Source organism: Corvus moneduloides, chromosome 5 (assembly GCF_009650955.1).
Source record: "Corvus moneduloides isolate bCorMon1 chromosome 5, bCorMon1.pri, whole genome shotgun sequence".
NCBI lineage: Eukaryota > Metazoa > Chordata > Aves > Passeriformes > Corvidae > Corvus > Corvus moneduloides.
Window position 1 is genome coordinate 70,844,136 of NC_045480.1, and position 27,101 is coordinate 70,871,236.

The 27,101-nt window shown below is 37.7% G+C and overlaps 1 long non-coding RNA gene across 1 annotated transcript in view; it reads right to left on the reverse strand.

Moving 5' to 3' along the window:
- Nucleotides 1-473: 473 nt before the first annotated feature.
- Nucleotides 474-27,101, reverse strand: part of LOC116444590 — a 55,606-nt gene continuing 28,978 nt past the window's right edge. Inside the window, exons 4-5 of the long non-coding RNA XR_004240393.1 lie at nt 19,293-19,417; nt 474-580 (exon numbers count right to left, since the gene is read on the reverse strand). This is a non-coding gene — a long non-coding RNA (uncharacterized LOC116444590). The remainder of the gene's footprint in view (nt 581-19,292; nt 19,418-27,101) is intronic.

Sequence of the window (27,101 nt, forward strand, 5' to 3'; positions counted from 1 at the left end):
CTTACCAGTCTCTTTCTAGAGCCAGGAAGACACACTCCTTCCAACAAATCAAGTAACTAAGATACTCCTAAACCAACACACCCCTCAGAAAGCAAATCACAGAATTGCTCTTTAAAGCTGAAAAGAAATCAAGAACCCTAAATAGCTTTTACACACCTGATACTTGTATGGGTCAGTGAAAAGCTACAGCTGGCTCCAATTCTGTAGCGTTTTAAAAAAAAATCAAAGCAAAAGGAGAGACAGCAGGGAGTCATTTTAGAAACTGAGGGTAAAAGAAGTATTTCTCTGAAATAACCTTCACGTGGGCTTGCTGTGCTTCCTCTCACCCAGAAGAGGCATTAGTGATGTGTGTTCCATGTGCATTTGTCTTTGATGGCCGTAGGGATTTGGAAGCTGTTCTGCTCACTAACTTTCTGCTGCTTTTTTTTTAGAACAAATTCCCACTTGTACCAAACAGGAAGCACTCACCTGTCCACCAGCTTTTTCCAAGGTGAAATGTAAATTGAACAGGAGACACATGTACTGTGGGAAACTAGCCCTTCTTCTGGAGCACTCTACCATGGAGAGAGAGCAGGAGAGACTGGAAAATGGAAAAGCAAGTTAGAAAATGGAAGAGAAAGGTTATTTCCACTTCCCTTTCTATAGAAGTATTTTAGGTCTCTATTGATACAAAACTTCCTGTAGCCTCTAGAGGAATGTCTCCTATAATTCTTCCCTAACTACAAACTTCAGGGCCATGGTACATCATGTTGATAAATACCTATGCAACATAGAATCAAGGAGTAATAATTTAATTGTAACACATTAATGTGGATCTAATAGAAGATGGTAGTGTAAATTCCCTTAATAAACATACCCTAAAGCCAACTGTAACCCTCCAAATTATTTTAAATTGCTATGTGCCATTTGGTAAACACAATTACCAGTCTTTATTGCAGTTGCTATCTTAGTTGAACAGGCTAAGTTGGCAATTAATCATTGGTGTGCCATCATGTTCTGGAATTCATTGCTACAGATCTGTTCTTGACTGATGGTATAAGAAATCGTTTCCTCTGTAATCAACACAAAAAATTAACCAAACATGTTCGTCTACTATGTGGTGCATCCTGTAGGGGAGAAAAATCTAACATCGTGGCCATTTATGTTGCTATTCAGGTGTTAACTGACCTTCTAAATGAACTTTTCAAGAGGGGCCAGAATATTTTGCTTCAATATTTGTGAGGTTAAAATCGTGCATGATCTGAAATCTCTTAGCATTCTACATTTAACAGCTTTGAATTCCTTCACTCATGATACCCATGAAAGAGGGTCATCCAAATTCCATTCATTATTATAGTCCTAGAGGTGTCTAGTTATGATGGCACCAATTTATGCTGTCTTCTAACAATTCTTTGAAGACCTCTAAATCAGGGCTGCTGTTTGTTTTTTATTAAAAACAAGAGATGCAAAGTTGTTGCAAATAATCTAAAACTTCACTCTGTTGCTGTTTTATCCAGATCCTTCTCACGCTTAAAATTTATCAATAGTACTTGATTAAACATTTATTACATCACTCAGGTCAGAATGCAGCATTCCAAGCTCTGCTGGTATTTCCTTGCTAAATCTCAGTTTTTAGGGGTTTATTAGTCCATTATCTTATAGCTCACTGAACTCTCTTATAATAATAGGGGATTATGTCTGAAATGTAATTAGTTCAATTATTGATAGCACTTACTTGCAGGCCCCCAGTTTCTACTCTACAGCTGGTGGATAAAGAAAATACACACTGGGAACTTCAAAGAGAAAACATTTTTAGAACAAAATTCTATCTAATAGCATAGAAAAATAATCAGAATATCCTTGAAAAGGCCTGAAGCCTCTTTTTGGGGCAAAAATGCGAAACGAAGCTGTGATTGCAAATTCAGTGTGCTGGTGGGGTATCTCTAGAGCCTCTGGTAGGAGATTCCCAGCTGTCACTTCCTGGCAGAAAGCAGGATCAGTTCCTCTGGGGAAAACAGGCATCACTTCCCAGGAGATGTTATGCACTGAGACTACACATGACATTTGTGAGTCTTGTAACAAGCCCGGATTCATCTAAGCCAAAGCAACTGACAGAGAAACAAATGTGTGTTTGCTCTAAATGCACTATTTTACTTCTCCATAAAACATGACAACAAATATATGTTGGATCAAAATAAATCCAACTGAGCAGGCTGACACCTCGAAAATGTATAGTCTGCCGTGTGAACAGAGCTCTGAAGCTATAGGAGTGACTTCTTCCTTTTAGCAATGGAAATAGTTGTGCATATTGCCAATAACAGGAGGGCGTTTCCCCCTGCTACAGTGGTGTTTCAGTTCCTGTATCAGCAGTAAGGATCTGAATATTCTCGTGAAGATGCTCTGAAGACAAGAAATCAGAACACAAATTCACATTTCAGACAGGGAAGATGCACTTACAGTACAGAACTTCACCACACTTAGGCAGATATTTCTTCTTACTAGTGGATTAGGAAAAGAATAGAGAGAAAGCATCATTGTCTGTTGGATGAAGAAGTTTATCAGGCATAGGTATAATGCAACTTATGAAAAAATAACATAAAATATAGCTTAATTCCCACAGATACTGCACAACATGCCATGATTGTATAAGAGATGTATAGGCAATTGTCTTAAAATTTTTGAACAAACTATATCTTATTAACTAATTTCAAATTAATTGCAACACAAGACCAAAAAAAGTCTATAGACATGCCAATAACTTTTACTTTTCGATGCTGATGTAAAAATGGGGAAAAAAAAGCCTCCTTCCCTTAATAAGACTTCATAGATTTCTAAATGCAGTACTGAGGGAGAAAAACTGGAAGGAGTTCCTAAAAATTGTAAGTTCTGCTCACAGCACAACAGACAGAGAATTTATGCAGAATAGCCATAAAGGTACTTTGTTGTAGTCTTCAACTTTCCCAGAAAGTAGTTTTTTTCCTCACCAAACTTTGCAAATGAATGCTGTATATTTACATAGGGAAGCACAAACCCACTGCTATTCCCAAATTCATACTCAGCCCAGCTGCACATTTGAACCCTGCATTGCCATGCACTGTTATTCCACCCCTGTTACCTCTAATTACTCAGTACCTCCCTGCCAACACCATTCTGCAGCCTTCATCTTTTCTAACTGATTTTACTACAAATACTTTCCTCAAGAGCTACACAAATTGTTTTATACCATGCTACGCTGAGGAGTTGTGAGTTTTCACAGTTTCCAGCCTTTCCTGTGTCTTTTTTATTACAACATGGAAACATATGGCTCAGTTTCAAGTGTCTAATTGACAATATCTACAAGTGCTGTTGAGAGGTTCAATTGTATGTGTAACATCTGATAATCTGATTGTATTTTATTTAAGACTCAAGAGCACTTCAGATGTCAACAGATGGCAGCAGATATTCTTTGGAGAAAAAACAAACCAGCCCAGTAATTCTATTTCTTTTAGAGAGTTGTCTTGCCATTTATTGAGGTAGAGTTTGAATGTAGTGGCTGGAATGAAATGAAGTGAAAAAAACGTCAGCAGATGAAAGAGACTAAGAGTGAATGGGTTTGCTTTGTTCATCAAGAAAGTTTTGGTTAATTACAGATGTGTTTCAAGCAGGATATTCATATTTCATAATCCAATTGCTATACATAGGCACAAAACTACTCTTCATAATCCTATCCTCCAAAAGAAATGGCGTTAGTGAATGGGAACAGATACCCACTTCCACACTCTGCAGATGAGGGTACTGCTGTTGTAGGGTTATACTTGGGAATACAGATTCCAAGTAATTTTTTTTATTTAGAGCTCAATTGGCCTCAAGAGAGTTTTGAGGTCCACAAATAATATTAAATCTTAATTGCTTCTTTTGATTAAAAATACCTTGGATAACCAATGTATTTAGTTGGAGCAGAAGAGATGAGTTAAAGTTTAAATGCAGAGCAAAGACCTTTTGCTTGTCTTATAATGGAAGGGCATTATTACTGATAAAAATATAAAGTGTTTATGTTCTTACAGTTATTTCAGGCCTTTTATCTGTGATTTTTTTCATAACCACTCTAAACCACAAGCCACTTCAGCTTTTAATATTAATGCTTTCACAGGAGTGGAAAGAGAATGAACCAGAACATTTTATTGTTTGAGAGATGTGTTCCTCCAATCCTAGTTTATTAATCTCAACAGAAAATCCCTTTATTGGAAAGATGTGTTTCATTACAAGGAAAGAAAAAAATGAGAATGTTCTTTGAAATGGTCCTTGAATTCAAGGTGTGCTGTGAGCAAAGTGTTACATATAGCCTCAGCTCCTGCATGCATTCCCAAATTGCCATCTGGTGTGCATACATTATGCACTTGTATAATAACATGCAGAGCTAATATTGTTTTAAAATACAAGTTATGAAAGTTAAGTCAAATATATCATACCTGACAACTCATTTTTCCCTGCAGCTTTCAAACAGACATGTTTATATTATCCTAATCTCATACTGTAATGTTCAAAAAGGAAGATGTACAGTGTGAAAATGAATTAAAGAATAACTACCTTTCAGCCCTTAGTACACGACTGGCAGGAATAAGACCCAAGTTGACTACAAAAACCTTTTGAAGCCTTCTCCCTCCTTCTGTTCTGCTGCTGCCTGGTTTTATCAATGAATCAAGTATTTGGTGGAGGTTTTGGCCAACGGATGAATTTTGTCTGCAGGAAATCCATATGGATTTTGTGGATACTTACAAGATGTGTAAGGGGCAGATAATATGAATAAAATCCTGTTATCTTTATAATAAAGGTAATATATAAAAAAAGGCAGAAAATACAACTCCTATCAACTATGTCAATTCGTATCAACTCACTAAACCTTGACTTGACATAAGCTACAAAGCCATTTGCATACTGGTGGGGATTTTTTTCTTCTAACTTTTTGGTGAAGGGGCAACAAAATTTACACTGCAAAGTGAAAGGAGTTCCTACTCCCAGAGAATTTAAAACAGTAGAAGGAATTACAGCTGCTTCAACAGTGCATGTTCACCATCCTTCATTGCACACACACACAGGGGACATCAGGCTATGATGTGCATTTAACATTTTCTGAAGCAAATCTTCAATAGGAGAGATATGTGTCTTGGTAGGTGCATAGAGAGATTACTGACAGTATTCAAAACCAAATTGCAATTCATACATATCCCTTTTTATCTTCATTCAATTCTAGTATTCTTAAAAAAAAAAAAAAGGTAATTCAAGCCTTTTACGGTATGAGCACTATGTTCCCTTTGAGAATGTGCATATAAATGGAAGAGAGGAGAAAAAAAGTAAAAACCAGTTATCTGGGGAAACATTAATGCATTTAGCTGTGGTTATTGTTCAAACACAGATTCTGCTGCATGCCATTATGTAAAATAATAACATCATTTTCCTTTTAAAATTGCAAGAATTAGAAAGAGATTATAATTAAGGCAAGGTTTTGACCTCCAAGTTTCTCATGATCCAAACAAACCAACACAAAAAAAAAGATTCCCACATGAATTGTAGCAGACTTATTCACGCATCAGCAGGAAGCAACCTGCCACCAAATTCAGTATCTCAGCCCTTCCCCCTTAGCTTTTCTTCAGCTCTTTTCTGGGCACTAGAAGACGGTCCCATGTTCTGTACTAGCCTGACAGGGCAGGATCCCAGGATTTCAGGATCTCAAGAACTTGCCAGCAGATTTTCATATAGACTATATAAAGTGCAAGTAGGGCTTGTGCCTGGGGGAAGGGATTGCTCGGTGTTTGCACTGTGAAAAGGAAATCCCAATTCAAATAAATCTTTTACACTCTTCCATTCTACTGTGGGATGAGGGGGGAGTGAGCAAGTGGCTGCATGACACTCACTTGCCAGCTGGGGTTAGCCCATGACAGTTCATATTTAATAGTCTCCTTTCATACCCCTCCTTTATTCTTTCCAGTTCTGAAATACATGGAGATGGACTGTTTTGGGAGGAAAATGATGCCAGATCGGTATGAGTTGTAAATAATTCACAAGAAAACAACAACTGTTCTTCTTCAATATGAAACATTTACTCTATCAAAGGCAACAAAGCTGAGTTTTGTATTTGTTTTGATTCAGATCTGCATTAGTGATGTGATCCATATGATGAAATGATATCACATCACTGCTGTGGCAAACACTAAAATATGGAAGTGTGAAGTTGTCCAAAGCGGCCAGGTCACTTTCTTTGAAACCTTCAGTTTGGACCTGGAAGTGGGAATTGCTTGCAGTCATTTAGACAAGGAAGTGAACACTGATTATGACTGGTCACAAGTGCCTGTGCAATTATCCTGGTTAATTAGCAGTTTCCTGACTGGAATAGACACATCCAGCCAGAGGTTTCCCATTCTCAGCCTGAGAGCAAGTGAACTACTGCCAGTTGCAGATGTTTAATGCTGTCCTTCCTCCAAACAGTCTCAGCCCACAATTTCAGAAGTGCTGTGGTAAGCCTGCTATTTCAGGGCATGTAAAGTTCTACAGAATTAATTAATTTGTTAAAATACAGCTTATATGTTCTGTAATCTCTGCTTTACTGTCCTGCAGAAGATTTAGGCACAGAGATTAACATGCAAGTATGCATGTGGATAACATGGCACTCCAGTTGTAGTAGACAAATGCTCTATGAATAACTAGTAATTCTATTAGTATGGAATCACCCAACCTATTCCTGAAGAAAATGATCATTAAAGAGGAGACACATACCAGTGTCTGCATCTAGAACTCGCCACTGTCCTGGAATGGAAGATTTTCCATTTCTGTTATAGCATTAATATAGAGGTCACTGCTCTTCTAATTTCTTGCCAACTGTAATTTGAAAAATACACTAAAGTAACAGGATATGGCTGAAAAACTCACCTATGATTTCTCTTTGCTTCTGCTAATATTTAAGCAATTAACTTATTTAGAAAGCCTCTGCATCAAGGCACAGAGCACAGGCACATGTCAAAGAACAAAGAGTTTATGAGCCACTCAAAGTACTGCCTCAAAAATTAATTTAATAGAGATACAAACTGAAAAAGTACCATCCACACACTAGAATGTTTCCAAGAATATTCCCACCCTGTCACCTGAAGTGCATTGGAAAACGCAGAGAGATAAACAGCTATTCTGAAGTGACAGCCAGAATGGTAAAATCTTGAACGACAACAGATGCCTGATTTACTTTTAAAACCATTTTTAACTTTTTGTGTACTTTTAGCATAGAGATTTCTTCCTCCTTCTGCATCCCTCATATGTAAATAGAGTAATTGAGTGTGGCAGGAGTAGTTTTGAACCCAGGAAAATGGAATGAGTGTGTGAGAGGAAGAAAACTCTATAGAGCCCTAAGAAATGGTAAAGTACCAAAGCAGATATTAATATTTTTGAAAAAGTATGACAATATTTAGTATAAATTAAAATAAGAAATATCACTGTGACAGAAGAAATGAATTCTGATGTTTCAGTCTCCTTCATTTTTTCTGCTGAGGAATCCTGTTAAACTTAGGGAACCTTTCACAGCCCATTTATTTTATTGTTCTGTTAAGCTTATGGAATTTTTTTAAAGCAGTGATTCAAACAGCTTTTTAAACTTCCCTAAATAGTGCATCAAGTACATTTCATAAGATTAACAAGCATTCTCTGCTATGAATTAGGCAGTTCTGAAGGTTTATTTGCAATTTCACCCTAAATCGTACTTTTGAAAGTTTCAGACAGAAAGCTTAAATAAAGCCTGTCTGAAACCAAGCATGAAGTGATGTGGTGTCTGTATGCTGTAAAGTTGTGTGTGGGTCTGAAAATGACCCCCTGAAACCACGTTTAGCAGTGCAAACGGTGATATTTGAGCAGCTGTTGTGAGAAATAAAGATCAGGCTTTTAGCGGGATAGAGAGAAGAGGATGGGGAATCCACCACCTTGGTTTTTTCCTATCACTGAGGAAAATATTGTAACAAAAAAGAATGTGGTCACCTTGTTTCCCTAGAACAGCAGCCGATACTTTCAATCCCACATAGGTGAATTGACAAAGAGGTTGACTTAAATATCGGAGGCAAGCTTATCTGTGTCAGTGTTCCAGTGAGGAGCACCAAAGAGAAGTACGTGCATAACAGCTAAGGATTTGCTGCCTACATCCCTGTTACAAAAGAATCTGCCTGGAAACTTGTAGGGAAAAAATTGTTTGTTGCACCTGAGCTGACTCATGCACATTTTAGGGAGCAAGCACACAGCTAAGCAGGCCCTCAATGTGGCAAGCAGCCAGGAAAAGCGCCTGCAGGACCTGTAGCATCAGAGTCCATTCCCATTTCACAGAACCCATGGCAAATAATCCTGGAAAGGACTTCTATGTCTTTTGCTCCAAACCTGAACATTTCCTTGTTCAAAAGCTTTCTTTAGAGGAGGAGAAGTTCAAGATGTAAAAACTCCAAGATTCTTTTCACAAAGCCATTTGCTACTATAGCAGTGACTTCCAAATCATGTCTTCATTATGATCTCCATCTCTCAATTAAAACAACTACAACCAAAATTCCCTCCCAAAGCTCAAAACCGTGTTAGAAATGGCTTGAATAATGAGATCTGTGTGAATTGCTGTTGTCTTTTGCTTTTTCAAGAAGCTAATAGTATCACATTTCTTATTGTTCTGTGCTCTGATAGAATATGCTGTGATCTGTCTTCCATTTACCATCACTGCCTTGACTTCTTACGGTCACTGAAGTTACACAAACTCTGGTTTTGGTTTCAGCTTTGTTTCCCCAAATTCAAAAGAAAGCAAAACACTCTAAGGAGCCCATGCTTCTGTATGCCCAAGAAGTCCCTGCTTCTGTATCAGCTTTCCCTTTTACACTCAGAGATAACAAACTGTGTGAAATCTCACTCCTCTGTTCTGAAGGAAAGGTACCAAAACTCCAGAGCATGTTACAGTGGAGCTAAGGGAAGCCCCAGGCATTGCGCTGCCCCAGGGAAGCTACAGTGCACTTCCAACACAGCTTTGGTGGCTCTTTATTCCACTGCTTTATATTTTTATTTCTTTTCACAGACTGATGACTCCATCTGACAAAATACAAGCATCCTGTTATGACTCACTTTATGTATATTTTATTCTCATTGATTGTTGCTTTGTCCTTCATCTTTCTCATTTCAATGGACCTTCCTTTTAATATCCGCTTATCTGTTTTCCTTCCGTGACACATTTCTCTTTCATTCCTGACATCTATCATTTCTGGTACTTTGTTTTAGCACTGATTGCTTTTTCCTTCTGATTTTAGCATGCCTAGATATTGGCCTCCCTACATTTATGATACTTCTACGGTTCCATGGTTTCTAGTAGACCTTAGTGGTCTTTTATTTTTAAATGAAGCAACATTCTCCTGAATTTTCTTTCATTTTTCCCTGATGAAAGCTGATCTGAATTCCTTCATGTGATTAAGAAATTTGTGCCTGCCTTTACTCTAAGCATAGGTGTATTTTTATCGAGCAGCATACATGTTCGGCTGGGTGGGAACCAACAGGAGAAGAAGAAAATTGAACGAAAATTCTTCCAGTTGCGTTCCAGACATAATAAATCTTTATTTTAGCCCTGATTTGCAACCGAAATGTTCATCTGCATTATGCATTTGCTCAGCTGCAAACATCTGTATGCCATGTTAGATATTTCCACTTGGCGCTGAAATTGAGAACAACATTTGAGAGAAAATGACAGCAGGCAAAAGAACAAATTTGTGTGTGTTTCTAATTTTCCCTCCCTGAAAACACGTCATGAGAGAAAAACGATACCAAAATGAAATGTTGGCATATCCAGTATTGGCAATTTATTCCTGATCCGCTTTCTGCTTTTCCGTATTAAGCTGGTTTTGCTCTGTTTAGGTAAACCTGGATGCTTCAAAGGTGTAAGAAAAATGACTGCTCTGGGACAATCCAAGAAAACACATCTATGCGTGTGGTTTCATTCTTCCCACGAATAGGAAACATATTTTCATGTAAGTAGATAATGCCTTTCAGTTAATATTAAGTGGAGCCCTCAGGAATAGCAATAATATTCTATGTATCATGAAATTATGGAAAGAGCAATCCAAAACAGATGTGAACAATATAACTAAGAATAAAGCTTTAAATGAAGCTTCAAGTCCCTGGATTTTTATTTCAAAATTAAGTCCTCTAAAAATTTCCTTTGGATTTTCCTTTCAAATCAACACTGAAATCAATATATGATTTCTGAGAGTTTGGCATAAGAAGTTGTTTTGATGAAAACCATCAGCTCAGCTCAGCTTAAATAGCCCATCATTCTCCAGGAGGAACAAATAAAGATGAGGACAAGCAGAAAAATTCAGAAGCACACAGGTTTGGATCTCATTTTTTATGAATTTTATGAATCCAGCATGGAACAGGGATGATATTAAACTGTTAGTTTGATACAATTTGAGTTTTTCATGTTCAATAATGAATATTACTTATAATACCCAAGGAAGCAGTTGGGCTTAAAATTAACAGGTTCTTGCCAGACTCAAAACATATGTGGGGCCAAAGAAATACAGATAATGAATGTATTGAGTATTCTCAAGTTTCTTGCTGGGTGATTTTTGTTCAGGACTTCTTTTCAAGTCCAATAAACAATTTTTATTGAAAAATCAGTTTTTCTCTTTTATAAATTTCATCTGCGGGCTCCTGATGGGAGAGGCTGTTATATGAGGCTGTTGGTGATATGAAACAACTGGCCACAATCATTTTCAGCATCTGTTGCTAGAACTTTTCCTCATTAGACCTCCCACGTGAGAAATATCTTTCTTTGTAGCTTCCTTGCAGCATGGCTGGTATTAATTGATAATACAGCAGTAAGCGAAGAGTAAGCAATTTTGAGGAGCAAAAATTGTCTGAAGGACCCCATTTTGTGAGCAGATTTAAATGGTCAAAACAAACATCCAAGAGAGGCAGTGGCTTTTCCAGGTTGCACAGCGGGTCAGTGCAATTTGAGAGCACAGGTGTCCTGACACCAACAGCTGGAGTGTGCACCCCATGAGTTCTGCCTATCTCCTCCATATTAATTGGAGATTCAGTCCTGTTAGGCCTCCAGCTGGTTTCCACACTTCTCCCAAATGCAGTTAAAGTTGGAAAGTTGACCTTGTAACAACTAATTATTTTTATGTGCTAGGCAGCATAAAGACATGCAGCGTAATTCCTGCATTTCCTCCTGCGATAGGCATTGATTACCAGACTGAGGGAAAGCAGGCAAACTCATTTATTTAGTACAAATGTTATGTGAGAGTATATATACTATTCCATGTATTTCTTTCTGTGCAAAATCGGGCAGGGGGAGAAATAAAAGGCAATCAGACAGATTACTCTCCTTAGTGTGGGGATAATGCAATTTATTCCCCTTATCATTTTTTCAGTGACAGGCTACTGTTTCCCAAAAGGTTTGATTAGGCTTTTAATTAACTTGAGCTGGAGGTGATGTGACCTCTAATTAAGTTTAATTTTGTTTCTTCTGGCGGTATAATAATGAATGTATTCAAATGGGACTCGCAGATCAACACACCCAAGCAAGTTAGCAACTAATAATGAAGGTTATCAATAGATGTGAAAAGGGCTTTAGAAAGAAAGTTTTTAGCCTTAAAATTAATCTGGTTTTGTGAGCAGAAATTACTGAGGCGTGTTCCCATCATGCATGTATGGCAGTATTTGGTCCAAATCGCTGCAACTCCCAAATTAATATCAGCTCAGTGCCTCACAGGTTGTAGCGTTCACTAATGTATGTCTTTGCGTCAATTATTTTTATGGTGGTGATTATTGCTTGTTTTATGAGAGCACCCAGACATCCCAGGTAATAGGATGTTCCCAGGATTCTAAGCACTGGATTTGATGACATAAATGATTGACAAGTTATACCCAACAAGTCAAAAATCAAGATGGATGTTACTTCTGAAAGAGTTTGAAGGAATGAAATAGTGTTTCCATAGGTGATGAAGATTGACTTTTCCAAGACCACAAATGAAACCTGCAGCAGTTGCAGGAAAAGGACTTCAAAATGCTATGGAAACATAGGATTTCTGAAGCACAAGAATATCCTTCCTTTTCTAATCTCTATTTAACAAGCCCCTAAGTTGTATCAGGCAGGAAGAATGTTTTTAAAAGCTCATCTACAACATTAAAAGATAGATATTCCACAGCTGTCAATGTTGCCACAATAACTTTCTTGATGGATGTTATTTTGAGTGTGATGTATGAGGTGAATGAAATTAAAGAAAAAAAAAAATTTAAAGCATTTAAATCTGGGCATTTTGCAGATCCTTTTAAAACTTAATATTTTTTTCCCTGAAGAATTTTCGCTTGTACTGACTGTCATGGACAAAGGGTTTATGTGGGAGAAGTATCGCAAAGGATTGGTGCTATCAGTGCAAAGTTCTACAAAATGTTTGGTAGAAAAAGTTCATAGATTTTTGCTTGTGAAGGTTATTGTTGGTGAGGGTTCTTTTTTACTTTTTTTCCCCCCCCCAAGATTAATTTGGAATATTCTCCTCAGTTAAACTCCTGCAGGAGTGACAAGAGGCCATAGAAACATAGATTCAGTTAGGTTTGGAACAAACCCTTAAGACTGTAAGTGCAGCACTACCAAGGCCGCTCCTTAGCCCTGTCCCCAAGTGCCACACCTACACATCTTTTGAATCTCTCCAGGAACACTGACTCCACCACTGACTCCTTGGGCAGCCTGTTCCAGCTTCTGACAAACCTTTCCTTGAAGGAATTTTTCCAAATAACCTAGACCTCCAGTGGCTGAATCTGAGGCTGTTTCAACCTATCGATTGTTACTTGTGAGAGGGAACCCCATATTTGTATAGAACAAGCAAAATCTCCTTCCTGTGAGGTGACTGTGAAGAAAAGACAGGTAACTGGGAACCCCACTTGCTGGAAAAAAAACGGCTGGAAGGAATTCTACAGTAAAGGAAAAGAATCATGAGGGTAGTCATAACAGGCTGAAATGGGAAGGAACTGAAAGGTGAGGAAAAGGCAAAAACCTGTTTCTGAGGAAGTAAAAGATGGAAAGCAAATGGAGAAATTTTAAAAGGAGTGACCAATCCAAATAGCTGACCTTGTGAGAAATAGAAATTAATGCTACATTTAGTGTCTTTGTAATTGAAAAGTGGATTAAAGAGTAGATTATGGAATAAATTGGTATTTCTGCAGAGTTATTGACTTATGTTTAGTTATCACTGGTCCTTACTTCCCTGAGTCATAAAAGACTGACAGAAGAACATCAATCCTTTGGGACTCCCATATATTGGGTATGTCTCACCAATTTAACAACTGTTTAGCAAGTGAGAAAACAATCTTACTTCGAGCAGAACAAAGGAGTCACTAATTCATATTGCCAGTGGAAAAAGAAGTTATGTTTATAAAGCTGGGCATGTTTGGTTGATTTAATTTGAGTTATGTATTTATGAACTTTTCTATTTTGGAGCTACTTTTAATAAAGTTAGTAAAACAAGAATGTTATTATGTCAATATCAATAATATTTTCTCTGCCTATCAAAACAAAATGACAATTGCTAAAGCACAGCTTGTTGCATAAAAAGATAAATCTAATCTGATCATATTTATATAATGTTGGAATTCTATTAATCATAAAAAAGCTTGAAAGCTTGTCTTTTAACAATTACCCCACCAGGCAACATAATTTAGCTAGGGCTACATTTTCTTGCTTCTAGAAGATATTATGTTTACTCCTTCTCTGATTTTCTAAAAGCTTTTTACTGTACCATTTGACTTCTGGTTATTCAGGATAAACTACTGTGTAGTGAATTATTTTTTCTTTTCTTTCTGGAGGTACATTTGTCATGCAGACATCTGCAATGTACAGGCTTGTATTATGGAGACAAAATGCAAATAGATTTCTTTCTGTCTTTTAAAATAATTTCAGAGTTCAGGAACACAGAAAATATTTTGTCATTTAATAGAGTTACATTGTTGTGTCATGTCTCATTTTGCTTGCTAGAGTAGAACATTGCTGAAAGTAACACAAAGTATTTAAAATGTCACTTATTTGTAAGCTGGTTTTTTTTAAATGAAACAGAAGTGGTATCTACTGATACCTTTGATTAAACATTTCAGAATGTGTTGGGGATAAATCTTGCAAAAACATTACAAAGTTCAGTGTTTTTCCATGGAAGTGAAAGGGACATTTGATTTTTGGAAAGGAAATTTTAGGCACACACAAATAGATGAAAAATTAATTTTGTGTTAAAGGATAATGTTCATGGGCAGGCAGTGAAAATTAAAGATTCATCTTAACTGTCATCATTTTAGAGTCAAGAAAATTTAGTTGCCTCTAAAAAGGATCATATTGCCAATTCATTAGTATTGAGTTTCTTGGCCTTGAGTTTGTGAAGTGCCTAAAATGCTTTGAAGCAACCTTTAGAAAAATAAATAAAACCAGGACACCATTCTATGAAGAGACTTGTGCATACCCCTTGATGCCATTGAAAAATCAGCTATTAAAACAAAAATATATTTCTTCAAGCACAGTATTTTGCAAAGATAGCAGCATAAAATACAGAACTTAGTACTTTAATTCCTATGCGTAGAAGCATAAAGAGAACTCTTAAGTCGATGTCTTTCAAATATTCAACAGTATATTCTGCAACAGTACTTTTTAGCTACTGTAGCTTTTGCATCAACAATCTGGTAAAAGTTTCGGATTTTATAAATTAACTTGAGAAATTATTGTGCAACTTGAGTAATTGAAAACTTATTCCACTTCTAAAGTTAAAAAGAACCTAATCAGCTCAACACGCCAGGATATCTGAATTCTGGTGATGCTATATCAAATCAGGTAAATGTGTCTAGTTTACAGCTAATTAGGGAAAATAAAAAAAATAAAATGGATCAGGGAAATCATTGAAACAAGGAATTAGTTTCCAGCGGCTTTAGATAGGCACCTAATATTTTTAAAGAAATGGAAACACGTTTGCTGCCTCACAGCAGGAGTGTTGATAAACCTTTTCTCCCAGTTAACTGAAAACTTTCAAAGGCTCTCCTGAGAGCTGAGAGAGAAGGGAGAGAGCCCTGCTAAAGGCGATTCAGAATTTATGTGTTGCAGTGCTCTCTAGAGGTCCTTTTTTTCTCCACTGGCTATAGAGGGAGTCCGGAGAAAGCTGATTGAAATACCTGAGCTTGGGACCTCCAATTATATGGGAAGAGAGGGAAAACACCAAGGGAAAGAAATTTGTGAGACAGCTATTATATATACATATAATATGTATGGCTACTTTTTCAAGCTCTCTGTAAGTTGTGCTTATTTTTTCCTCGTAAAAACATTGCAAAATAAAAAAAAATAGAGCACCAAATTTAATGCATTGTTTCACAGTACAGCAGTAGGCTATTTAATTTTTCTTAAAAATTAGACAGGTTTTCCTCTATATCCCATTCTTCCTCAGGGTTCTGAAAACAGTAGTTTAATTATTTCAGATGCCATTCTGATGTTACTGAACACTTAATTTTTTATTTCCTTTTCCTTGAAACAGTGGGCTGTGAATGCCGGAAGGTTACTATTTTTACTGCAAGTAAATCACACCCTGTAAACTCCCTACTTCCATGCTCTTTGCTTGTGCTCATAACCTGCAGTGTCTTCCTAGATGGTTTCTTTAGGTTTTCGGCCAAGAAAAGATGAGTTGTGTGAGTTTTGGACATGCACTTGCATTCTGAGCTAACTTGCTAAAGGTCAAATGCTAATTTGGTTCTGGTGTTCAGGAATTGGTGTCACAAGCTTGAGAAGGCTGGCAGGTGAGCATGTGGTGTGGAAACTAGGGCAGGCTTGTCAAGCAGTACACTTGAAATGAAAGATTAATAAGCCTGTCTTTAGTCAATAAGAGCACCTGGCCTAAGAAATCCCCTTCTATTAGTGTCAAAACCTGACTGTTGGTTGTTTGTACTCAAATTTTGCTGTGGCCATGATGATTTCGTGCTAAACTAAGGGGTTTATTGTAGCATAAGAACTTCAGGTAGCCAGCAGATTATCAACCCATGATAATATATACTATGTTAGCATTACATCAGCCTTAATTTGTGATGACTGCATTAAATTCCATTTATTCCACCTGCTTCTTCTAATTTCTGCAATTGTTCTATTTATCTGAAAACTCTGAAGCATGGAAAGAATGAAATATCTTATAGAAGCTGTAAGATGCTTGTAAGCCTTAGTCATATCTCTAGGTTTGCCCACTTTACTACCTTTGAAAATTCCCCCAGCTGAGTGTAAAACAATCCAGCATGCTGTGGGTCAACAATGCATGTTAGAGTTTCAACAGATCTTCTCATGTTTATGCATTTCAGTTTCTAAATCTGTGTCTGCTGAGACATCACAAAGATTTTTTTTTTTTTTTTACTACTGGAATTATTTTTGCCTTTTGGTCTTGTCTGTCCAGGTTTGGGGCCATGCAGCTACTTGGCATCATATTTAGACAGGGAAGGGACGAACTGCAGTTTTAACAGCTGCCCCAGGTCCATCAGACTTCATTCAAGTTGATAGTTCATAGAGCAGTAAAGGCAGAGGGCTTTGTGTACATTGCCTTTTTTTTCTTTCATGCAAAATCTTTCATCCAGGTGGAAAACAAAAAGCTGTCTCAGCAAAATAGATCCTGTTCCATTTCATTGTCCAGAGTGTGCTGCTTTTAGTTTAAAACAGTCACCTGTATTACTTCATGTTTTAGCTTCTCCTTTGCATTCATGAAGTGCAATTTTTATTCTCTGAAAAACATTTATAAGTCAGATGTAAACACCTCAGGTTTTTAACATCCAGTTAATCCTATTGACAGCAAAAGGCAGAATTTAGCACCATGACGGGAAAATCCATTTTGCATCACCATTTATTACTGGGAAATGCTTTTCCTATTCCTGATTCACGACAATGAAAAATCCTCTTTCAAGGGCATTGTTTGACTTCCGATTTAATGTAAGTCTTTTTCTAAAAGTCCCCAGGACCTGCTTTGTTTAAACAGTATCATCTATTTTATATCATTGCTATTAAGAGGTTGCTTTTTGATACATAAACCCAGCTATTTAGCATTTGCTTTTGCTTGTTTCAGCTTCTTCACTTAATTGTTCTACAGGCTCCATGAAGAGACTGCCCCCTGGAGAAGTACCACTATCACTTTCCCCCACACTTATTATGCATCATTTTCAAGAGAAAGCAAAACTATTATAAATTTCTTTCACCTATGGCATTGGTTTTCCAGTGATGCTTCCCATTTGGAAAGCCAGTCCTTAATATTTGGAGCAGTCACAGTGAGATTAAATAGAAGATTAGTGCACAAGTGAAACTCCCAACTCTTCATGATTCCTGGTTTTACTTAACCACAATTTATTTAGCATAGAGACTATGCTTCATGGAAATGTTTTAATGGATCAAGTTTGATCTCAAAGGCTTTAGGTAATATCAATTCCACCCTTTTCCAACAAAGAAGAAGAATAAAACAGAAATCAGTCTGCAGTATAAATTTCCTTACCTTTTCTTATACAAAGCACTTACTTTGAGGACTTCATGAGGAAAATAACACAGCTTCACTAGAAAAACAGCTGCCATGTGGATGTGGAAAATGTGAGCAGAGGGGAAATGTTTGCATTTAGGTAAATCTGTGTGTTCCTGGTGAGTCTTTGATCAAGCCACAGCTAAAAAACTAGTCTTAATTGGGATAAATGTTTCTTACACAAGTATCTACACACTCACAAACATGTAGGTGTGCTCTTGGTAATACTTCAGTGAGATCCAAGATAATTACTCAAGCGAACTTTACTGTACACTTTTAACAGCAAGAGAGAAGAAAGAGTTATGGATATTCATATTAAGTTTTGTTTTCTCCTTGGGTGAAAAAAGTAACATAGGACATGTCAGTATCTCTAAATTATCTTCGTAGTCCTATTTTTAAGTGGTATGTCAAAACTGAGCTACATCTCTCACTTTGACACCTTGTAAGACCTAGGCAGGAAAAATGGAGGCTCCTCTCAGACTGGTAAGACTAAATCAGGGACCATGTACTTCTTCATACAGATAGATAAATCCACTCATAGCAGGAGAATTTTCTCATGTTCTAATCACTAGAAGACACTATGGTAACTTGTGGGAAATATGGAGCTTTTAAATAGAATATAGATTTTATATCAATGGGTACTACATGGGGCTAACCCAGGATTCCCCTAAGCAGAAATGGTTGTTTTCAGTTCTGTGCTATCCCTACTCTTCAAAGGAAAGATGAATCACTTGCACAGAAAGGAACAAAGTGTATTAGAAGCCCATTTAACTGGCATATAGTAGACAGACAGGAATAACTATGGAAATTTGTTACAGGGAAAACCAGCTTGTGTTGTGTTAGAAATTAGTTGGCTTTTTATAATTTTTTCTCTGAGGAGGCTTCCCCTTCCTTTATTCATGCAATATACATGGGATATTATTTTCTGGATGAAAAACCTCTGGATCATAAAAGCAAAGGCAATCCTCCCTTGTGGAATTTTAAAGAATTATTAGATCTCAAGGGAACAGAGACACATTGGATGATTAGTACATGTAGGAAATTGCTATTTCATCTTGAACCTTAATGGGGAAGCCTCCATCTTTTTTTGGTCAGTTGAACTTCAGCTGAATTGTATTATTTACATACAGTATTGACCTTAAAATGACCCTCCAGGACAGTAAGAAGTATGCCCACTTAAGCATGTCTAAACAGCAGATAAATGACAATCATCCTTTTTGATCTCAAGAGACTGTCATATTTTTTTTGTAAGAAGAGGCTATTTGTGCATCTTAACGTGTTAATGTGCTCTTTCAAAAAGGAAAGTTATGAGGTAAGGAGCAGGTGAGACAAAGGTGACTTATAAAGACCTGGATAATAGACAGAGAAGATGAAAGTAAAAGATAGCCCTGCAATGTCTTTTATCTTTTCAAGATCAAGGGGATTTTACCAGATTAGCATGAAAAGAAGCCTATGCCTTGTACATTATGTAGCAGTAGATGTGTTAGTAACTTCAGAAAGGTTATTGCAACACAGTTCTGCAGTGTAGACATGCTTTAAATATTTGCGTGTATCTGCTAATTCCTAAGACTTGTTTCTCTTTATGTATCTAATTTTTTTTTTATCCATACAGGGAAACTCAATTTTTGCTGATTAGGAAATTTCAACATTGAAAGTGTTTTTTTTTTTTACATTCCTAGATCCATGGTTAACCCATTTTATCAGTTTCTCTGATCTGTGAATACTTTCAGTTCCATAATGCCAGCTTGCTGATAAAACCTTTTCCCCAAAAATTATTACCTTTGTGTCAGGTAGTGGTACACATCTTCCTGGGACAGCCTACACAGGGGAAGTACTTGCTGCTAAGATAGGAGGACTTGGTGAGACTCAGGAATTCCAGGCAGCCATGACCAATTGAGGGTCATCTGAAAATAAAATTTTAGTTTCAAGTATTATTATTATAATTCTTTTTATTATTTAAAGCAAAACAAACCAGGTCTGGAAGGCATCAGGTAACATGTACTTCCCTTTAAACTGAGAACTGTGCTTTGACGTATGAGCTGCATCTACCTGACTATGAGTGAGGCCTTGCAGTCAATATTCCTCCTTAAATTTCCCTATCTGATTGAAACACTTGCTCGAATCCCAGCTTAAATCCTACAGCTTGACAGTTGCACAGAGAGATCTCTAACCTGTGCCATTCATCTGCCAAGGCAGCCTTACTGCTTAGAACTGTGACTACATGAAATATGAACCCCTTTTTCAGTATACCAGCCAGCTTGGTATTTTTTGTTCTATTACATTCATGTTTCTTACTCTCTTTCTCCACTGCCTTCTTTCAGACCTTTACTATTGCAGGTTCTCTTCAAAGTCACTTCTGTGTTTCCCCTTTGACAGTCTCATGACAGGAGAGGCTTTTCCCACTTCATGACAGTTTAATAATACAAACTGTGAAGCCAGAAGAGCTTGTCTGTGTTTTCTGAAATATTCACTGGCACCCAATATGTTCAATATTTAAAATCTCATATCACAGTTAAAACATTCAAAACAATCTGTGGCAGAGACTGAAAATGTATAATAACCATATTGTTTAAAATACTTTTTATGAGATACTATAAAATTGCCTTTCCCACTTGAAGTGAATAATTCATTAGGCAATAAAAGTCAAAAGCAATTATTTTTTCAGAAGCGATTTACTATTTAGTAGATGAAATAAAAGCAACTGGATTAGAATTGCTGTTAATTTTTAGAAGACCCTGTACCTGAATGTTCATTGCCTTTGAACAGTATTAATATAACTACTGAAGAAAACAAAGGCTGATTTGGTGCCTGTTTTCAGTGGACGCATAAGCTACACCTACACCTAGACATCTGAAAGCCTCCCTTGATCCTGATCAGCCTTGGAGCATGCCTGCTTGCTGTGTTTCTTGGAGAACACTGTCAGAGTTTAGACAGTTTAGCTCACAGGAGATCAGCCCAAATAGGTGATTGTGAAGCACTCGTGCATGGTGTCAGTTCAGTGTTGTATTGCTATTTAATGAGACACAATTAAAGACAAGGTTCTGTAAAAGAGAGACAGAGTACTGCAAAGCGTAGCTTGTCTTGTCCACACAGTGAGTAGTAAGACACAAGCAGGGCATTTACTTACCTCACTTCATTTTCAGTTTTCCAGTCATCATAACAACAATATATATGAGTTCCAGGTTTTCATGCAGGAGAAGTAGTCATAATGTCAAACATTGCGCTTGTAGAAAACAAGAGTAAGTTGTTAATAACGTAAATATTATCGTTAGTTTTATGTTCCATGCTTTTCATGGAAAATACTGGCTTCACCAACTTCTGCAAAATGTCCAGCACAAATTATTCTTCATTAGTTCCCACAGACTATTGTAATACCATTAATATATTGAATAATTGGCACTATTTTCATTTAAACAGTGTCTATTAAATAGCATTCAACTGTAAAAAGGAAGCTAAATATTGTGCAGTGCAAAGAAGCAGAATGAGGTCTTGCCAGGTGGATGAATTTTGTCTATCCATGTGAGATACTTCACTGGATGTTCACTTTTTCTGGAAGCAAATCCACTGTAATCCAAACGACCTTACCTGTAATACCGGGAGAACAAGAGCTGCATCCTTTGATCAGTAGGATGTACAATGGACTATGGAAGCGTTCCCAGAATCCATGGGCTACTCTGCTTCCCACACGAAAGACTACCATGAGAAAACGAGTGATGTTTGTTGTTTGCTTGCTTTAAAGTAATTTATGTGATATTGAGATAATTAAGCTATTTAATGAATGTAGAGACATTCACTGGCAGAGGGAGTGAAACGTTGTTGAGAGAAAAACCTGCTGTAGGAAATATACATTATAACATCTGTTTTGGCAAAGAAGCGCGATCTAGACAGGCAGTTATCTTGAAAAGTCTCCCTCAGAGCCCTGAGGAAAGGGTGGTTTTGTTTGTAAACACATGCTCAGAAGTTTCTCCATATGGACTGAAAAGTAAGTCTCACAAAACCATATGTGGCTATTATACTCTTTAGGTAAAGGGTGGTAAAGACTGCAGGTGAGACCATATCCTCATCTGCTGCTCTCCCATGGGCAAGACTCCAGTGTGAACAGGTTCACCCTGAATCTGAGCACATAACTGCATATTGTGCCACCAGAGGAAGAGGGACTGAGAAATAATGGCTATTGTCCTCTACTTCTATAGCTGAGAGTATATCCAGAACCCACAAATTCACCTACCAAATGACATTCAATTTTCCAGGCAAAATCAGTGACCTAGACAGAAAGAAACAGAATGCTGTGCATGCACCAGCCCAAGGTACAACAGTTCAGGCCGCAATAAATTTTGCACTTAAGGAGAAACTCAATCTGCTGTTCCTCATTAATGATTCAGACCTGATGCTGGAGCCTGGCATTTGTGGGGGCCTTTTCTTCCCTTCCTTTTTAATATGTAGAAGTGCAGTGGGAGGCAGAGCTTTTTGCAGCACTGAATGTCATTATCACCCGTGCTTTGCAGTTCTGAAGTGCTCAGGGCTGTAGCATCAATTCATTGGGGATGCAGAGCAACATCACCACGGCAGGGCTACACAGGAAACCTGGGAGTGCGTGAAACATTCCCTTAATCTCACTCAGTGAGGGGTGCTGCTGTTTTTGTACAGGAAAAGAACTTTGAGGACCACTACCTGCCACACTCCTCTCCTCTCCTCCCTGGAGTGTGTGGAATAATGCTGGGAGCTTTGCTGCAGCAGGAGATGGCTCCACTAACCGGGAATTACGTGTGCAGAGGAGAGGCCCAGAAGGACAGGCTGCTGTGTATCCTAACTCCTACCCCAGTAAAATGGGATTTCTGCTTAGGCCATCCTTCCCACTGGACATGAATTAATCTCTAAGAGATACCCTTTAAAAATGCTCTCCTGTTATCTGATGTTTACTTAGTTTGTAATACTACTGCTTGGTATAGTCTGTAACTAGAAATGGAGCAATTTTTATGTAGGCAATGCTTTTTAAAATATATTATTCTGTTTATTCCCAGAAGCAATGAAAATTTCATTACACAAAGTCAATTTACCTAAACGAGCTCAAAGGACAGGACCTTGCAGGTGAACTAAAATACTCTCTCTTTGTGTTTCAGAATTCAAAGGGACAGAATGATGTTTCATAGACTAGAAACCCATGCAAATGATCTTCTCCATTGTTGATTCTTGGCTAAGAAATCCTGAAAGGAACGCTCTGACTCACGGTGTTTAATCGGCTTTTGGGTCGGTGCAGCTCACAAGCAACAGAGAGCTGCAGGGACAGGGAACTTGAAAGGGGAAAACGCATTCCCAAATGTTTCTGTAGCTACCCAAGTGACAATCCATCTTACGGACTCACATGCCAGCAGACCAGTTTTATCCAGGCAGAGCACATGGTGTTGGGTATTCATTAATGATTTTATGACAAATCAGATGTATTTTCATCTCCAGGTATAAATACATCACTGGAGATTCCGTTTCTCAAAAAAAGCATGAGTGCACGAGGATATACAATTTAAGTTGCATTTATTTTTCAGCAAGTGTTTGTGCATTTCATTTTCAATGTTTTCCTATTTGAAATGCCATCTCAGGAAAGAGGCAGCACCTTTAGAAGCTGTCATTGCCAACATCTGATCTCACAGCAGAGAGCTCACTTTTTATGTTAATCTCGCATCCTCCAAACACATTATATGTATTGAATCCCTTAGGAAGGCCTCACTGCTTTTAAACTCAGCATATGGTGAGCAGTCAGCAAACTGGTCATATTATAGCAGGCTAAGCTTGGAATAGTTTTAACACAGAAAGAAATGGGATGTGAGGGCTCCTTGTCATTGTGCTACCAGAAGGAAACATCTACCTTATTGTCAATTCATTACTCATAACTGTTAGCAAGCGACACTGATGCCACCTCACAAAGTGAGCAAATGTCTGTCTTGGGCAGCGTTGTGAGGGACTTCATGGAGAACCAGCTCATGGGGTAAGGCAGAAGGCTCTGGGGCCTGTGCTCTCCCAGCTCTCCCGAGCATATCTGAACAGCAGGTATTTGCAGAGTAAAGTAGGACACAGGGATTTAAATTGCTCTGAATTGTACATAAAGTCAAAAATCTTTTGAATACACCAAATAAAATAAATTATTTAAAACTAATACTGTTCCTTTTCATGCGGGCAGGAAGGGAATAAGAGAGGGGAATCACACCAGGGGAGCTGACTGCTGTGTTGTGTACAAGGGTATCCTGTATCTAAGACAGAATTTTACCACAGTGTTTGACTTGTTTGATGTCTGAGGATAGGAAGAAGCTGGAGTAGATGCTCAGTTCCATTAGCAGCACTATCACTGTAACTCACACGAAGGCAGTTGGCTGTTTTCCCCATTTGAAGGAGAAATTTGTCTTGGTGTCATGCAAACTAGCACTTTTCTGAGCTGATTGTTTGAAGGTATTACCCTCGGCTTTGCTGTTGGTTAAGCTTCCTGTTGTGATGTATTTATTTCAAGAGAAAATATTTATCCATTTTTCACTTGTTACATAAACCTCACTTACATTGCCTTAATGTGACCTAAAGCACATCTCTGACCAATACTTTCTGCACTGATTCCGAAGGTGGACTCTTCCTTTTAAAATTTTTCATCAGCAAAACAAATCCAGGAAAAAATGTTTTAAGTGAGATGACACACTCTTTTATTATTCTAGTTTTTGTTACTCACCACCTACAACTTTGGACTACTCTAAGTAATAAATCTTGTATGACAGAGATGGACACATCTCCATAGTCATAAAAGCACAAGACATGATCAAAACTCAGTAATCCACCAGATTATTACATTTCCAGGAAACATTCTTCACACTCTCCTGAAGTACTGGACATAAAGGCATTGAAAGGGGACTCAAGCAGCTTTTGCGCAATGATTTTTGGAAGTTTAATCTGTGAAAGTTAATTGTTAATTAACAAAATGCACAAGGAAGAGAAAGGTTAAGCTTAATTTCACAACTCTTATTGAAGTGGCAAATCCTTTTGCATTAGAAGACTTTATTCACATGTGAATAAAGATATGGAGCATTAGAGATCTGAACTCTTAGCTTTCCACTTAAATACCCATATAAAGAACAACTTGTTACTTGTTCAGTCAGCTTGTAACCTACCTATATATTAGATATACTTATCTCTAGCACTGCTGAGCAAGCCCAAATCTGAAGATTTATGCAGGTGTTTAATTAATTTTAGAATCTCACAAGTAAAGTTACATAGGCTGTTATCATACTGGGAATAGAACAGGAAAAGAGAGCTCATATCCCAAATTGTTTAAATTACAGGTTGCTTCAAAGTTGCTTCACTGTAGCTATACTGGTGTAAAGAATATAGGAGAGACAAAGCTTGGAGATGAAAGTAGCATCTCTTAGACCATATAACATAACATTAAAAGTTAGACCAATCCTTCCTCAAGTCTGAAATAAGTTCAGCAAAGCCATTTAACTACTTTGCAGCAGGAATTTCATGTCCTGTCAATTTTCCTCGCATTGGATAAAATAAAAATCCACATTGGAAACTTTTCAAGCTCTGCTTGGGTAGAAACTCCTCAAAGGCAAAAAGTTACAAGAAGACTTTTGCATTGGCCTGTAACAGGAGGACTGTTAAATACTTAAATCAATAAATGTATAGTTATGCGTACACACATGGCTGTTATAAAATCATCAACTGAATGAGAAATAAATAGACAAACTAAATGTTTTTCCAACATAGACACATTAAAACTAGAAAGGCGCTGGCAAGAAGCCCATATTTATGCTCATTGCTCCTGAAAGTTTAAAAATGCGAAGTTAGTTAGTTCTTTATAAACTTCTGCTTACTTCTATTCTGTTTTTCCTGGTTTATATGAATACTTTCTACTTTATATAAGTTCGGTTATATAATTTATGTTTTACTGTAACATGAGGCTACATTCAAAGCCTCTTTCATTTTTTATTTTTATGTAGCCCAGAATCCTGCCTGACCTGGAATAGTGGCACAGAGAGAATCAGCGGCTATATGAGTCGCATTTTGGTCTGAAAGAAAATGAAACTATAAATCAACCTCTTAGAAGTTTTAACAGATTCAAAGCTGTAACTTTAAAGGTGATTTTAGCGATGTTTAAGGCCACATCAAGAATGTCCACTTTTCTGGGTAAAGGGTGGAAAGATTTTTTGAAAGGTAAGTATGTGAGATGTGTGTGCCTTTTTTTTTGCTTTGTCAAAATGAGATGTTAATTTAAAAAAGCTGGAAGGATAGAATCATTAAATATGGAGTTAGTAAGTACAAGGGGAAGCTGCTGTTGGGCACCTTCAGGAACTATTAACTCACAACAGTAGAATCAAAAGTGGGAAATACTGGCTAAAATCACATGACTATCGAGTCCAATGGTTATTAATACACTCAGAGTGAGGATCAGGACTTGGCTCGATGCACAAAATCCAGCATCTCTCCTTATGAGGGTTCTACCTGCTGCCATTGCCAAGCGGTGCCTCACAAACCCTACTTCAAATAGAGAGGGCCTTTTGTCATTTTCGTTGTTTTGGTTTTGTTTTCCAGTTGCAGACACGATTTGCAAAGGGAATAGAGATCTGGAAGAAGTTTAAGGATTTCAGACAGGCTTCCACAAGGAATTTGGCAGCACTGTGCAAGGGCAAGTTCAGAGTGTGAAAATCAGTATAATTTAAAATTCTTAACTGGTCATATCCAAAAGATAGACAGTGGTTGCTGAAGCTGCACTACCATGATGAGATCCTGCAGAAAGCAATTTAGGTTATTAGCACAGAGAGGGCAGAAGAGCAATTTTCCAGCTTACACAGTTAATCAATAGGAGGCTCCCACTTCCTCTGGAGGGAAAGGGGAACAGTGCTTAAATGACAGTGATTCATAAAGCAGCTTGAAAACATTATAACGCTACAAAAAAGGCATTTGAGAATGGAAAGAAATGAAGAGGAGAGAGAGAGAGATAATTTATACCACGGACTCAGGAGAGCAAGGATGGTGAGAAAGTTGTCAAGGCCTACTGCATGTGCCAAAAACCAAGGCCAAATCATAAAGCTAACCCACACTGCTGACACAGCAAAACCAAATGCCTAGCACAGAGATTAGGTTACAATTAAGGGGCATATGTAAGTGTTTGCCCTGAACTCTTACCCCAATTCCTTTGAAATAGTCTCAGAAAAAGGAAGTATAGTTACACAGAAGATCATGCACATCAAATCTGTTTCACTGGACATAACAGGCACAGCAATTTCTGGGCCACAGTTTAAGAAGCAGTTCACAGTGAAATACGGGTTTAGACGTGGGGCCTCTGGATAGCTATCCCCTCTCCCTAGAGCCTGGTAGAAAACGGTGTCAAAATAGTAAAGTGCCTATAAGGTGGCAGTGTAATGAGACACCAGTCTGTACTTGGCCCTGCAAAATGATGAGGTAGCACCAGGGAAGCATGGGTTGACACACCTGCTGACACCCTATTTAGCTGGAAACTGAAAACAAGATTACTGGCACTGAGTAGGAGCGGATATCAGAGTCATTGAGGACTTGCAAAAATACAGAGATGTGGATAAGGCTGAACAAAAATAT